General features: G+C 42.7%; 1 protein-coding gene across 1 annotated transcript in view; it reads left to right on the forward strand.

Annotated features, from left to right (window-relative positions):
- Positions 1-662: 662 nt before the first annotated feature.
- basp1 (brain abundant, membrane attached signal protein 1) overlaps positions 663-15,091 on the forward strand; it is a 51,336-nt gene continuing 36,907 nt past the window's right edge. The window contains 1 exon segment of the mRNA XM_005457676.4: positions 663-818. The gene's annotated coding sequence lies outside the window, so the exon portion shown is untranslated.

Below are 15,091 nucleotides of genomic sequence, written 5' to 3' on the forward strand. Positions count from 1 at the left end.
ATGACTTAATATTTCTGAAGCCCTCACAGATTAAACATTAAAATATCAACTATGGAGCATTGAGAAGCAGGTCAACATTTTTGGAGTCAACCGTTTTTCCTAAAATGTGAAACCAGTTGAGTTTTTTTTTTATTATTATTATTTTGTAAAATCTGGCCCAATAAACAAATGACAGTTTCTTCAGTCTGTTCATCAACAAGTCCGTCCGGCCTACCAAGTCCTCGGAAACACGTGAGTAAAGTGAACAGCAGGGGGCGCCCTAAAGCAACGACTGACGAAAGACGGAGCGCAAGAATGAAGTATTGCAACTAAAAGAAGCGCAGAGAGAAATTTCCGTTCCCAACAATATCTGAGTAAATGTTTTCTACTAAATACATAAATAAAATAAAATGAATCATTTTGTGTGAAGGATTGAACTCAGAAAAGAAAAAAAAACATGAGCTTTACGTTTGGAGACACTGCTCGGTCACATATGCAGCAGCACAGCAGTGATGAAATGATCACAAAGCAGCATTAAGTGTTTTATGATCCTAAAGAAATAAATGAAAATAAAGACGCGTGCACCAGAGAGCTTTAATAAAGCGCGTCGTTAGGAACACACAGGTACGTTTTCTTCACGCTTCTGCTCTGAGTGCACACCGCTCGCGCGTGCACGTGCGTACGGATGCGTGTGCGCGCAGGCGGAGGATCGCCGCGGAGCCGTACCGTGTAGCAGGCACAAGCCGCTGGGCGCGCAGGAGAAGCCGCAAAAAAATCCAGCAGCCGCTACTTGAAGCTGCCAGGAGCGCAGAGAACGCGTCGGAACTTCAGTGCACACGGTAAGAGCCACTCCATCGCCCCACTCTCCTCTTTTACTGCCCCACGGAGCCGCTCACATGCTCGTGGCTCTTTTATTTTCTTTATTCCTTTTGTCTTTTCCCATCTCTCCGTTTGGAGAGCCGCGCGGAGCGAGTGCAGGGGATGAGACAAAGGACGTGGAGATATCGTGAAAAAAGAAGGAAATCAAATATTTTTTTAAAAACGGGAAATTAGAAAACTGTAAAATTCAGTTTTCTTCTGTGCTCTTTTTTTCCTCTTTTTCTTTTCCAGGCGACAAAATGTGCACGAGTTTAAAAAGGGGTGTGTACAGTCTGGGAGAGCACGCGCTCAGACACGGTCTCGTTTTTCTCACTTTTATTGAGGAAAAAAAGCAAAAATCACCTCGACTGCGCTCAAAGTGCGATCGAGTATCGCGCTCTTTATTATTTATTGATTGCTTTGATATCGTTTATGATTATATAATTTCCACAGACTGCTCCGCACCGCAGAGGGGAGGGGGGATTTGGGGCTCGGGGTGGGGTGGGGGTGCCCCCCTCATAATTTGCAGCCAGTAAACAGTTGAACATCCAGAAATAAGAAGAGTGCTCTTCTGCTCGCCCCACCTCTTTGTCTTTGTGGAGGTGTGACACCGTTCTGCCTGAATACGACACGCACGCGCACACACGCACGCGCACGCACTCAATGACTCCTATCACATGCACTCTCTAACCACATCAGTCCGTGTCATGATTCAGATGAATTATTGATCTCATATTCTCGTTTTATTGCACTCAGAAGGAGGATGGAGGAGGGATGGGGGGGGTTGAGGAGCCTCTGTGGGATGATGATGATGAGGAGGAGGAGGAGGAGAAGGAGGAGGGTGGGGGGTGGCTGATGGAGAATCTAAGCTGCATTCCCTCCCGCACAAACACAGAGTTCATCTTTTCACTCGTCTTCTTGTTTCTGCCGCTGCGTCGAATTTATCTGTTTGCTTGCTCGGCGAGTCAAACTTTATTAGCCGTGCCCCGCCGGTTAATTGCCTGGTCCTTTGTTTGCCGCGGCACGCATGCGCATTAGGTGTAGGGTGTGGATGGGAGAGATGCCACCTTGCGTATCAATAGGATGGAGAGGAGGAGGACAGTCTTTCGGGTTTTGGTTTAGTTGTTTATTCGCGTGAAAAAAATGACAATAAACGATTAAAACGTGATGCGTTTTGGAGGGTGTGTGTGTCTGTGCGCGTGCGCGTGTACTTTGTGTTTTTTTCTCCCCTTCGTTTCTCGGTAATGTGACGCTGTGGATTGTGTGTGCGGATGACGGTTTGTGTGTGAATGGCGCCTCAGTTGTGGTGGTGCTGTATCGGAATTGGACTGTGCTGCAGCGATGTGCTGAAATAACTGATTAATCGAGTACTGTAATGATTAATTATGATAATTACTTCACCTGAAATCACAATGAAACCAATGCAGAAATAACAAACAGCATTATTTGCCTAAAGAAGGTTTTGTTGGACAATTTTAATGATTTTCTGGCAAACTGTCGCCTGCACTGTTCATGCACTGTAGCAACGAATAGTTAGGACATTCATGGGTTGCAGTCTTACAGCTCTGAGCCCACCAACAGCTGAAGTCAACATACAGGAATCTGCAGTCTGTGGGAGTTTTTTTACTTGTGTTGACTTACTGCTGAAATCAACCTTTTACCTGACACAGCAAGTAAAGGTGTGCAGCGAGGGCGCGTCACACCTAGGGTTGTGAAATTAGTCTGATTTCACTGACACTTCCCTCCTTTAACAATTATTAAAAGAAGATAATGAAGATAAAGTTTGCACTGTGCTGCTCTGCATTTCGTAACACTGCTCTGACCCCGTTGGTCCTGCTGGGCTTTGGCATGTTTACTCCATTTCTTTCTTGCGTTCTTTATTTCCATTCCTATTTCAGATGAATTACAATCAAATTTCAAGGGAGCGTCACAACAGTTAAAGAGATGCGTTCAATAAACCCAGTCAGTCCACAAACAGTCCCGTTAACTGTGATCTCAGCCGTGGCCAAAATAACTGTGATTGTAATTGTTTACTGTCGCAGCAGTTTGTTGGACATCACTGATGAATGCAGAGGTGATTTCCATTTCTAAACTGACTCAATGTCTTTTTCACTGTTGCCCAATGATGGGAAGATTTACAGTTTGATGCTTCAGAGGCGATAGCAGATAGGGAGTGAGTGTAATTGATCTTGGTGGGTGGGCGGTTGGGGTTAATCATCAGAGTGGGTTTACGAAACTCTGCGTGAGATTAGAATTTAAGAATATGGCTGAGCATGTTCACATCATTTCCACTGATATTCCATAATTAACATATAGAGATTTTATAGTATTCGTTTGCATCTCTTCATTAATTATTTCTGCACGTTTGCAAACGCAGCCTCAGTATAAATTCAAACAGACAATAATAACATTTGTGGTGAGGGATAGATGGTTTAAAACGCCTTTTTCAAAATGAATCCCATCGATTCTGATATTATAGTGGCAAGACGGTGGGATTTATTCCAGGGTGACACGTTAAATGCTCTGATTGCTTTTCTGTGTGGAGCACAGCATGAATAGTTACCTAAGCTGACAGTTTGCTTAAAATGTCAGCAGACAAGCTCTGGGAAGTGTTTGTTTTTGGCTGAGGATGTTAGCCCTCGGCCAGAGTGCTAATGCTAAGACGGAGGCACTTGGAAACAAATCATCCCTTCTTCTACATGAAAAGAGAGCTGGACCAGCATCACCTTGGTGATGTGTTTGCTTGTGTTGTAGATGTGCTGTTAAAAGTGCCTTCATCTGACAAGTAAAAGGAGACCCTGACCACGTCAGGTGACGTAGAAGCTCTTAATACAGATGTGCATTTCAGCTATACAGTCCTACACAGTGACCCAGACACTGCTTTATGTTTGGTTTGATCTGTCTTCATTGCACCCTCGTGTTATGTTTCTGTCTGTGACACCCAATAATGAGCTTTCATGTGTGGCTGATGTTGCACCAGCAATGTAATAAAACAATGTTAAGCAGATAAAACAAAACATTTAAACATATTTAAATAGGAGAATGTTGTTTCTTCCTGTTAAAAGGGAGTTTTTCCTTCCCACTGTTGCCAAAGTGCTTGCTCATAAGGGGTCATGTGATTGTTGGGTTTTTCTCTCTATGTATTATTGTAGGGTCTGCCTTACAATATAAAGCACCTTGAGGTGACTGTTGTTGTGATTTGGTGCTGTATAAATAAAAATGAATAGAATCGAATTGAATTTAAAAAAATAATATATGGAGCATTTTGATTGGTTTATATGTGACTGGGGATACTTCTAGTCCTTTGAATGACTCTTATTACAGGTGAGGATGTTTTTTATTACCTTTATTAAGATTTACAATCAGATTGGATTCACAGAAAACGTCTCAGACACGAGGTTGGTTTCTGTAATAATCGGTGATCAGTGCTTAAAGGACAAGTATGTAAAACTTTGTGACATCTAGCAGTGAAGTTGTAGATTGAAACTGACTGACTCCTCCTTTACTTCTAACCCTAACCCTCATCTGGACTAATGTGAAAACACGGCAGCCCACTACAGCAGGTTCCCTGTAAGAGGACCCCCCCCCTCCCTATGAACATATGAAGGTCCCATTTACATCTAATTAAAATGTAAAGATTTGCAGTTCCAGTCACTGATAAAAATATGCTAAATACTCATAGCTACGCACTCCTCTTATTTTGTGTTTTCTACTGCAACCTCCTCATGAGTGTTGCAGGATCACCATGGTAATGGGGGTCTTGTAGTAATGCGTGTTCTCTGTCTGGCTGTTGATTGGCTGACATAAATTCATCCCCGACTCTGTTCATTCATCTTTGCCGGTTGGAGACAAACGGCAACCTGATGAGAAGTTAGGATGGTGACTCATCCGTTACCGCCGCTGTCTGCTGCTCAGTGTGTGACTGTGAATACGTTACGGAGAGGAGAGCAGACACGTAGCAATGATACCTCACCCACCCCTGTCTGTGTTACACACATCGTGTACTCATGCAAAAGTAAGCGGACGATGAGTCATAGGTGATTATCAGTGTGTGTCCACATACTTGTTGTGTACCTGACGGACTAAGGGACTGATAATGAGGGGGTGAGGGACGTTTTGTCTAAGTGAATTTGCAGGTCTTAGAGGGTCCGTCTCTTTATATATTCTTTGTTTCATTGTTTGGTCATAAGATCAACAGGATCACTTTTACACAATCCTGCATCAGTCTTAATTAAGGCATCATGCTGTGTGTAATAGAGAAACAGGCTGGTTAACTTAAGGGAGCAGAGATAAAGCAGAACAATGGGAGGCTGCAGCTGCTGTGTAGCACACATGAACAACTGTGTGTGTGTACGAGAAGGTGTGTAATGGGTACAGCTGCAGGTTGAGTCACCACTGCTGATGCTACTGTCACTACTGCTCGTACTGCAAAGAAGGAAAGAAAAAACATTTTAACACAGCTGGGCCTGAGAGGGAAAAACACACTGGGCCCATGTCCTCGTTCTCTGCATCTCTAAACACCACAGAATAAGAGTAACGTCTGCTTTAGCGTTCGCAGACATTCAGAAAAGATGGTGTAATTAGATTAACCCAACTTAATAAAAATGTGATTTTAGGACTCAAAATAAGAAACAAAATAAGCCGAAAACATTTGGTTATGTGTTGCACAACACTGTGTGTCAACGTTTGAACGCAGCTCGGGTTACATTTTTAAGGAAGTGCGAGATGATAACTTCTTTGCAGGTTGGAAGTATGCTTTAGTTACAGTGACTGCAGTGAACTGAAACCTCAAGGATATATTTAGTTGCGTGTGATATCATTTGCATTTAATTGCATTAATGTGGTGAGTTTTGCGGCTTATCCTTACAGCAGCCTGCGGACTGAAGTACCAAAAGGTGCAGTTCCACTAATGTCCACTTGAGGCTGACTCTAAAAGAAGAAAGCAAATCCCCCATAGAGTCCCATGTGATTTGAAAGCCTGTGTCAGTATTCACGCAGTTCACAAATATTTTAAGTGATGAAGAGTTCAGGCAGTCAGCTTGAGTCAGCTGCTTCTCTCACATGTTTTTTATCTGCATCCTGTGCTATATCCCATCCCCCCTTCCTCACTGTAGTCTACCTAAATCATCAAGGTCCTGCTTTTACGGCTCACCTGAAACCTAAGCTGACACCTGCTGCATACAGTATTTTAAACATCCCCCTTAACCCATCACCCAGTTAACCCTAATCACTCCCACTCAATGTTATATTGAGCGTTTCCTGTTGGGCAGTGATGAGATCACACCCTGACTGCTACTATTTCTGCTGCTAGCCCCACCACTGCTAATCTTTAATCTTTTCCATTGAAGCATTCATTTGTGGTTTCTTTCATCTGCAAGAAAACCGTACAATACAGCCCAATGCCACCTATTAAATCCCCAGAAATCACCATAAAAGGAGTTTGACATTGACAAAATGTAACTGCAGTGTCACCAGTGCATATTTTAGGCCACTTGTTCAAGCGCCTCACTCCGTTTGGCCCAGCATATCCTGTCCAATTCTCTATTCAAGCCTATAAATAAATAAAAGGCAAATGACACAGAGTTAACATTTATTACAGCACTGCTGCGGACTTCATTAGTGTGCTAGTGTTTGTGAACCCTTGGTTTAATGCCACTGTGTTATAGTTACAAAAGAAATGCTAAATGCTCTGTTTTCTATTTATAACACTAGAACAGCTGTTGCAGATGACAGCTCATAGTTTTTCTTTTGTAAGAGTGCAAAACAGGGAAGTGGATTTCTTGGACAGCAGCCACAGTTAACAGCCAGTTGTTTTATGTTGTTTGACAGACCAGCTCACAGCAGTGTGGAGGTATAAATGCTAAGTGTTGGCTGAGAGTTTGACTCCATAACGAGTGCACGAGCTGCACTGAAAGCAGAAATAGTTGCTTCCTCACAGTGGGAACTTTTGAACTTGAGGAGACTCTTCGTGTGGCTGCGCTGCCTCCGTTCGATATCCGCTCAATGTCCGTCAGTGTGGTCCTCTGGCCTGTAGGAATGAGGAAGTCAGATGTTTCAATTTCCTGTTAAAGGAAGCATGACTGTGTATCAAATGACTGTAAACTTGTGCTTAAAGTTTATTTTGGTGCTGTTTATTTATGCTGCTGAAGTGCAGCACAGCAGTTGGACGTGTGGTTTTGCAAAAGATGTTGTGATGAGAAGAAGTGACTCGTAGCTCTGCTACGCCCCACTGCTGACACATCTGTCGTCTCTTCTGTGTGTTTTATCTGCTTGGTTGGGAATTAAATCGTCATAATTGTAGACGAAAATTAGGTTATTTTTATGCCAATCGCTGTATTTTTAGACTTCTTCACATTTAATTTTTGTTGACATTTAACATTGTGTTATTGTTTTGTTTAGTTGGTGCAGTTTCAGCAGAAACATCAGATAATGCTAGGGCTAGCTGCAGATAAAACCTCATACAGTAAAACGTAGTGTAGATGAAAAGATTAGACACAAGTCAGAAATGAAAAAGGAAGTCGAATTTTTTCTGATGGATTCTGTTCCCACTGCATTTATCAGCTCAGATGTTTTTATAGTAATATTGACTGAAATCATGTGAAAATGCTAACTTGCTAACTGTAAATGGTGACTGGTGATTCTGACTCGGCTGTGAATGCTCGTCTGCCTGTCCACGGTGCACGCTGCCTCTATCACAGCTAGGATTGGCACGAGCCCTCCCACCACCCTGACCTCACAAACCCCACAGCAAGTAACACATTATGATTGTGATTCATGTTCAGCAGTTTCCTAACTTGGTAACATTACACAGTAATTATAAGAAACTAGAGGGGAAATACACAAGTTAATGGCCTGCTTCTCATAGAACAGGGTTGCGCAAAAAAGGGAGTAATGCATGACAAATGAAAAGCTAATAACATGTGATTAATCTGCAAACAGACAAAGAGTTGATGGTGAGTAGGTTTACCTTAATATAAAGTGCTACCAGCTTTAAAGCACCAACAGAGAGCTGCGGATAAATCTGTGATTTTTAGGTCTTTCTTATGAAAACTGTTCCTTTAATTGATTATTAAAGAAAGCAGCAGAAACATCACATCTGATGTGAGCTGACAGGAGCAAGGCTCCAAAATATACATTAATGTGATTCAACGAATGCTAAACTCTTTGACCCCCGGGGTCTTCTTGTCTTGCATTCAGGGATTTTTTGGAGTGAAAATGTGGGAAAATAGAAGCAGAAGCGACGGCCGGCCCCTCCTCGTGTCCCTGCCCGCTCTCCAGTCTCGCTGGAGGTTTGACGGCACCCCAACATGTCCTCGTCCTCGGCAGCTCTTTCACCGTGAGCGCCATCTGTCACATCGCGCCTCGTCTTCCAGGAAATTACAGCTCAAACCGAAAGCGACAACGTTATCTGATATGTACCCCGACGGGGCAGGAATGAACTCGGCCGTCTCGGCTCGCTCTCTGCTGAATCCCAAATCCACTCTCTCACTCACTCGGGCGTCCTTGTGGATGTAGAATCATTTGGCGAGGGCAGATAAAGGACCAGTGCGGCCATATTTCTTCCAACGACCTGTCCTCTTATCTGTAGAGCAGACCGAGTTCATTCTAAAAGTGGAGCAGACGGCGATAACATTTTCAGAGCTATGGGATTTTAATAGCCCAACAATTTCACTTAAGGCTTGGCTAGAAAAGCGGCACCTGTTATTGTTAAGTAATTGCTATGAAAGAGGGACAGTGCATTGTGAAGGTATTTTCAGCTCTATTAACACCTGTATCAGCCAAACGGGCACATTTTTATAGAGATATCGCTTTGTTAAATAATAACTCTGCCATTGAAGGGAAGTAATTTTTTTCCTCCGGCTTCAGGTTTGTAAACAACAGACACGGAACAGCAAATCCCGCGGAAATCACAAAGTGTCACATTCCTGATTTAAGTACTGTGACTGATATCAGAAGCATTTCTGATTTTCTATGCAAGAGTCAGTTATTTCCAGATTCAGATATTCAGTGTGACTTATAGGCCAGTGTGAACTCGGTAATAGATGTTCACAGCTCTGTCTGCAGCAGCCATCTTGTTTTAGCCCACAAGTGCAGCTGAGCACAATCTGCTGTGTAGTGTGATAAGGTGAAAAATAACGTGTGCATTTCATTCATGTCAGACTGCAAAAGAGAAGAGCGTGACACCAGCTCTTCACAAAGATACAGCTGTTTTTAAGAAACGCCGTCGCTCTGATGGCTAAATATCTATACGCCAGGTAAAACTTGACAACTGCCTGCTAAAAATGGCCACTCCCTAAAAAAGAACCAGCTGAAAGGTGTTTGATGTGCACGTTAGTTTCATGTGTCCCTCACCTATAAACTGGCTTCCTGCCTCAGCATCCAGCCATCAAAGAACCCAAAGGAGGATTCAGCCCGCTGATGTCTGGTTGCTGCACGTGCATCTCTCCAGAACTGAAGTTGTGATAATACCACAGCTGCTTCTGGGTGTTTTCAGAGGCGATAAACTAAGAAAAAAAATAAGAAAACTGTTCTACAGACAGATGAGGAGACGACTGCCTCATTAATTAAAAATAAACTGAAAGATTCTGATGATGTTCATTCTTCTCCTGAATGCTCTTTAAAAAAATTACAGCTCGTGAAGCAGTAGCTTTAAGCACCAACTGTTAGCATCTCAAACTATTATCAGCCAGTAGCTGAGATCGTCTAACTGTGATGCATCAACAACTGGCTCAAACGTGTCTGCAGTCACAGTTGTGTTTATCTGACGGAAACCAGGAAATCTAAGATTGCTCACTGATCGGGCCTCAGGAGATCCTCACTGTTGATGTTTTTCGTGTGTCTTACAGTTTCTGCAGCAAAATGAAACGGATCCTTCTTCTTATCGATGATGCTGAACACAGTAAGCAGAGGCATGCTGGTGCATTTAAGGCATGTTAGCATAGTGATGTTAACATGGAGACTGTTTGAATGGAAATTTCTGTTCAAAGTAGCATTAACGATCACTGTGTGATGCATTTAAATAACAGGCAGTTATTAGAGAAACAAAGGAGAAATAAAGGAAGCACACAGCCTGAGTAATTCACTGACATTCGCAGGAAACCTGAGATATAAAAGTACCAACTTTATTCAGAACTGTGGATGACGAACAGCCATCACAGGCCGTCAGCATTTCCCTCCTTCCTCCCCGTCACTCTCTTTTTTCCTTTAAACCTTTAAGGCATGCCGAGTCTTGGAAACCGAACCAAACGGCATTCCTCGCGTGAATCTTAAACAGTCGAGGGACGGAGTCTGAAAATAATGAGACGGTACAACAGAGTTTAGACTCGGAGGTGTTCGGCCTCTTCGCGCGAGCGCCGCGGTCCCAGTTCTGTCAGCTCCCATCATCGAGAGAGAAACTGACAACGAGAAGAAAATTACAAGAATATCTCTCGCCGGATTTTTTTTTTCCTGAAGTGCGAGACGTAATCAAAGGCCTGTCTGAAATCCTCAGCAATGTGTGGGACGTGTGAGACGTCGGTAAGCTGGTGGAGATGTGTGTGTTTTTAATGCATGCAAGGTGAAAGTGAAGAATTTTTACAGCACTGTGCATATTTGTGGTTTCTCTGACCACATCTGAAGCTTTTAAAGCAGAAATGTAGTTTATTTATAATTTATTTATATTTATTAAATAATTTATTGTTTATTTCCCAATATTTTCCTGGTATTTATTGCTAAATCATCAACAACTAACACACTTGCTGAATTATTTTTATGTATAAAGATGAAAGTTTATTGAATTTACGTGCATATTTTGCCATGTGTTGGATTACATGCATGTAGCAATGAACTTATTTAGCAAAAAAGAATAAAATATGAAGGAATTCAGTTAAAGATTAGATTAAATAAAGTATTCTGCTTTGGCCTTTTTAGTGTTTTCATTCAAACTTATTCATTAATAAAATGTAATGTAATCATATACTAGATGTAGCTTTAACAACAACCATCAAATAAACACAGCCTGATTATAACTAATCTAATTAAAATGTATTTGTAATGATTTTGCGTGATCGTGTCTTTATTTCATTATTGCCTTCACCTGGAACCTATAACGAGCTCACTGGTGATTAAATAATTTGGCTTTTATTCTAGAAACAAAGCAGCCCCCATCCAGACTATGGGTGCCCCCCCCCACGTATCCTCGCTGGTGCTCTCACCCCCACCCCCTGTGGCTCTTCTCGGGGTTAGCTGGAGTTGAGAGTCAACTTTGTCCTGTCTCCATGTCTAGCCTGGCACCCAGCGCCGCTCACTCCAGGGCTGCCCCCTCCCTCTCTCTCACTCTCGCTGTCTCACTGTTGTGGCTGAAGACAGCAAACGCCCGCCACGTCCAATTTCACTCCACCGGCGTTTGGCCGCGAGCCGCAGACACGCCGGTGACAGGGGTCGCTTAGGTCCAAAGCTGAGCGGGTCAGTTTAGCCGAGCTGGGCGGCCAGACAGACAGACAGAAGGAGGAAAACACGGCTGGGGTGGATGTCTGAGTCTGCAGCTCTGCTATGAGTGTTAGAAATGGATGCAGTTGTTGTTCGAGATCAGCCCGAAGCTGCTTTTACTGCTGCTCAGAGTCCTGTTTCTCGTGTCATTTTAAGGTCACAACCACAGTTTCCTTTTTTACAGTTCGAGCTCTGGTGGAAGCCAGCAGGAGATTGTTCACCAAAGTCACATGACCCACATGTGGTGATGTGCTGTGGTGCTAATACTTGATGCAAGTATTTCCAGTGACAGAAAAAAGCTGGTGGTGAGAAACTGGGTCTGGTGCCACCAAATTTCTTGAACCCAGAAGATGAAATCATTGAGATCTGTGGCTGTGGGAGGGAATACTGAAAGAAATGTACTGAAGACTAACAGTGAGCAGATTCTGTCCACCATGAGTTTGCTTTCACTACGGAAACATAAGCATCATGCGATTCTTTAACCTGACGAGATGTTGGCTAGTGTTGAAAAGGCACCAATGCCAACATGTTTTTGTTGGTTACAATGGTCACAGTATCAGATAAGGTAATTACAGAGTAATAAAGTCTTGACTTGGGGCAGAATGGTGGCGTTAGCACTGTTGCCTCACAGGAAAACTCGCTGTGTCTCCGAGTATTTCAGCCGCCTCCCACAGTCCAAAGACGTGCAGTTAATTGGGTTAATTGGTGATGCTAAATTGCCCATAGGTGTGAAGTTAGTGCAAGTGGTTGTCTGTCTCACTGTGAGACTGCAACGGACCAGTCCAGGGTATACCCTGAATTGAATAAGTGAAAGAAAATGGATGGATGGAAAATCTTGAGTTATCGTGACAAAGACGCGACCAACCACACGCAGCTCCTCGATCATATTTGCTGACTTCAAGGTTTCCGTGACAGGTTAGTCTGAAGTCAGTTTCCATCCATTATGGCTGACTAGGGAAGATAAAACAGTTATCAGTCACGCAGCATCTGTCACCCATTTCCATTACCAACCTCAGCAAATGCCCCGCATCACTAAGACTGGGCCACAAACTATTGGCCTGGTTCTATTTTTATTAAGCTACAGATGTGGTCAACACATGTGTCACAATTATATTTAGCCAATAAAAAATATAATCAGACTACTTTTTTAATCGCTAAATAGCATTTTTGTTGCCAACAGCCATTATTTTTTACATTTTTGTTGACTGTCCAAAATGATCTGTTGGTTTGACGCCACAGACGGCATTATAGATGCACAGGCAGACTGTGTGGTGGAGAGGGAGAAGGGGGGAATGTAGGCTGTATTTGTCATCATTTTGCAAACCAAACAGAAACCTGCCTTTCATGCAGTCGGATGTTGGGATTACAGTTTTAACAGCGTTCGACACGCTGGTAGCAGGAACTAAAGGACAGATATTCTGACAGAGAGAAGTGCAAAATGCAGTGTGGCTGCTTCATGCTTGGTCTGCGTGGGCAGCAGCAGCATCCGATAAAAGCTGTTTTTTATGTTCATCTTTTGCTTGTGAACTCACTGCCTCCTTTAAACGTCTCAGGGAATCTTCCTCTCTCTTTGTGCGTCATATTTACAGCAAGATATTAAAGCTAATTCTGGGAGAGGTTTGCTTTATGCTTTTCCTGTGCACTCAGGCCTAGCTGGTAAAGGGGATCATAAACATCACAGAAAAGTCTCCAGAAAGCAGCGAGGAGTTATTACCCTCGATTCTGGGCGCAGAGGCAGGAGAGGTAAAGCATTGAAAGGATTTTTATATCAGACAGCTTCTATCCTCACTCCTGATGGACTGAGCCGCACTCTTGTAATATGACCGAAGAGACACAACTTTGACCTCCTTGCACAAAAACCCCCGAAGGCGCCAATTTAAGAATCCATCAGTAAATTCTCTGTTTTGCTCTGTAAGGCTTGGCACTCATGACTGAGACCATTCAGGTCAAATATTAAAGGAATGTAAACATTTCATCATAAATTTATTGAGATATCTTAATCAGATTATCGCTCACAGTGGGTGAAATCTTATTCACTGAATTAAAGCTGTCAGGTAACTTTGTAATCTTTGCAACCCAAATTTTTTCCTGCTTAAATAAATGGGAAACAATTTGGGCTTAAAAGATAAGAAGCTAAAGTAAAATCTAATGATCGTCACTCATGTAAAAAGAGTATGTCTCCAATTAGCAGCTAATGAGCTGAAACATGCAAAACAACTGATACCATTTTAAAAGCCATTTCCCATTAGGACCTTTCATTCCATTCCCAGAAATTTCTCAGAAATGTCACCTGGCTCTGATCCGATGTAAGAAAAAAAAAAAAACAACCTCTGAGCTCTGCTCATCAGCACAGCCCTGCAGAAATATTGATTGATGTTGGACCATGTCTGGCTCCGTCTGGAAGCCAGGAGGGGCCTCAGGGATCTGTGCAGACAGATGGAAAGGAAGATGGTGTGGGACACAGGGACAGCAGAGCTGCTACTGGTGGGCTTAGAGCTGCAGTTGTATTGATTGACACCAGAGATAGAGCTCTCTAATGCCGAGCTGAAAGCAAGACAAAGAAATATTCTGCTACGAAACAATCCCCGGGTAGCTTTGGTAGCCAGATGGAGCCTCTGTACAGATGTGATAGGAGCAGAATGTTTGCTGTAGTCTCTCTGGAGCTGGAAGTGTCACAGGAAACAGATAAGCAGCAATTAGCCTTATCCAGCATCTTTACAGAATAATACTGCAATCCAGCTGTGTGTCTGAAATTTTTCTATTAAGGTTACATTATTTCTACTCACTGTTGTTAATTAAAGAGCCGAGGCACTTTTGTTATTGCCTCCTGTTTGAATCCAGTGAATTTAGTCAAGCTTTCAGTAAATAAATCTTCATCATTGCAAATGTTTGTCTCAGAGCCTTTATTGAGATCAAATAAAGCCCACCTGTGCTCTGTCATGCAAGCACACATGGGAAATGAAGTTTTTAATTGTAGTTGTGTCACTTACCAACAAGGGAGGAAAGCAGTCAAGAAATCTTTCTTCGAATAAAATAAAAAAAATGTGGAACAAAAAATAAATAAATAAAGGAAATTTGGAAAATGTCACGTTCACTGTGAGTTGCTCAGTGTCAGATAAACTTGATAAGTGAATGTAATTCCTAAATTTGGGAACTCAATCAGCACAAATCTCAAAGCAATCAAGAGCAATTGTGGCATCAGTTAACGTAACCTTTAGCTGTGCCTGCGGTGAGCTGGAACTTCGGGCTTCCAGATTTCCATTTTTCCTGGTTCATCGTGTCTGAGATGTGACTGAATCAGTGGATCCAAGCATTCATGTTTAGTTTGGCTACATTTAAAAATAAAACAAGTTCAAAGTGAAACTTGTGCCAATGTCCACGATGTCATCTGGCCAACTGCTGCGTGAACATCAGCCGGACATAAATCACTGACTGGTAAAGTCTTGATTACAAGAACTTTTGTGCTAAATGTTGCACTTCCTCTAATGGCCACTAGGGTCCAATGGTGTGTCCGTCCCCAGAGATCACCAGGTTAAAATGTGCACGAGTCATGATGTTAGCTTGTTTACAGCTTGGTGCAAAACGCTGTTTTCTTTAGCTAATAATACCTGTACTGTTACTACTTTGTAGCTCTCCTGTTCGATTTTTTTAAGGTTTAAAGTTAAGGGTGTGGTCACTTTGACAGGTGGACGGTGACACAGGCAGCTGTAGCTGAGAGGTGACCTCTCCTCACCTAATGCCTAAACAGGACATTCATGCCTTTCAAGCGTTTTTACTTAACACTAAT

The sequence above is a fragment of the Oreochromis niloticus genome, linkage group LG18, assembly GCF_001858045.2.
Source record: "Oreochromis niloticus isolate F11D_XX linkage group LG18, O_niloticus_UMD_NMBU, whole genome shotgun sequence".
Taxonomy (NCBI): domain Eukaryota; kingdom Metazoa; phylum Chordata; class Actinopteri; order Cichliformes; family Cichlidae; genus Oreochromis; species Oreochromis niloticus.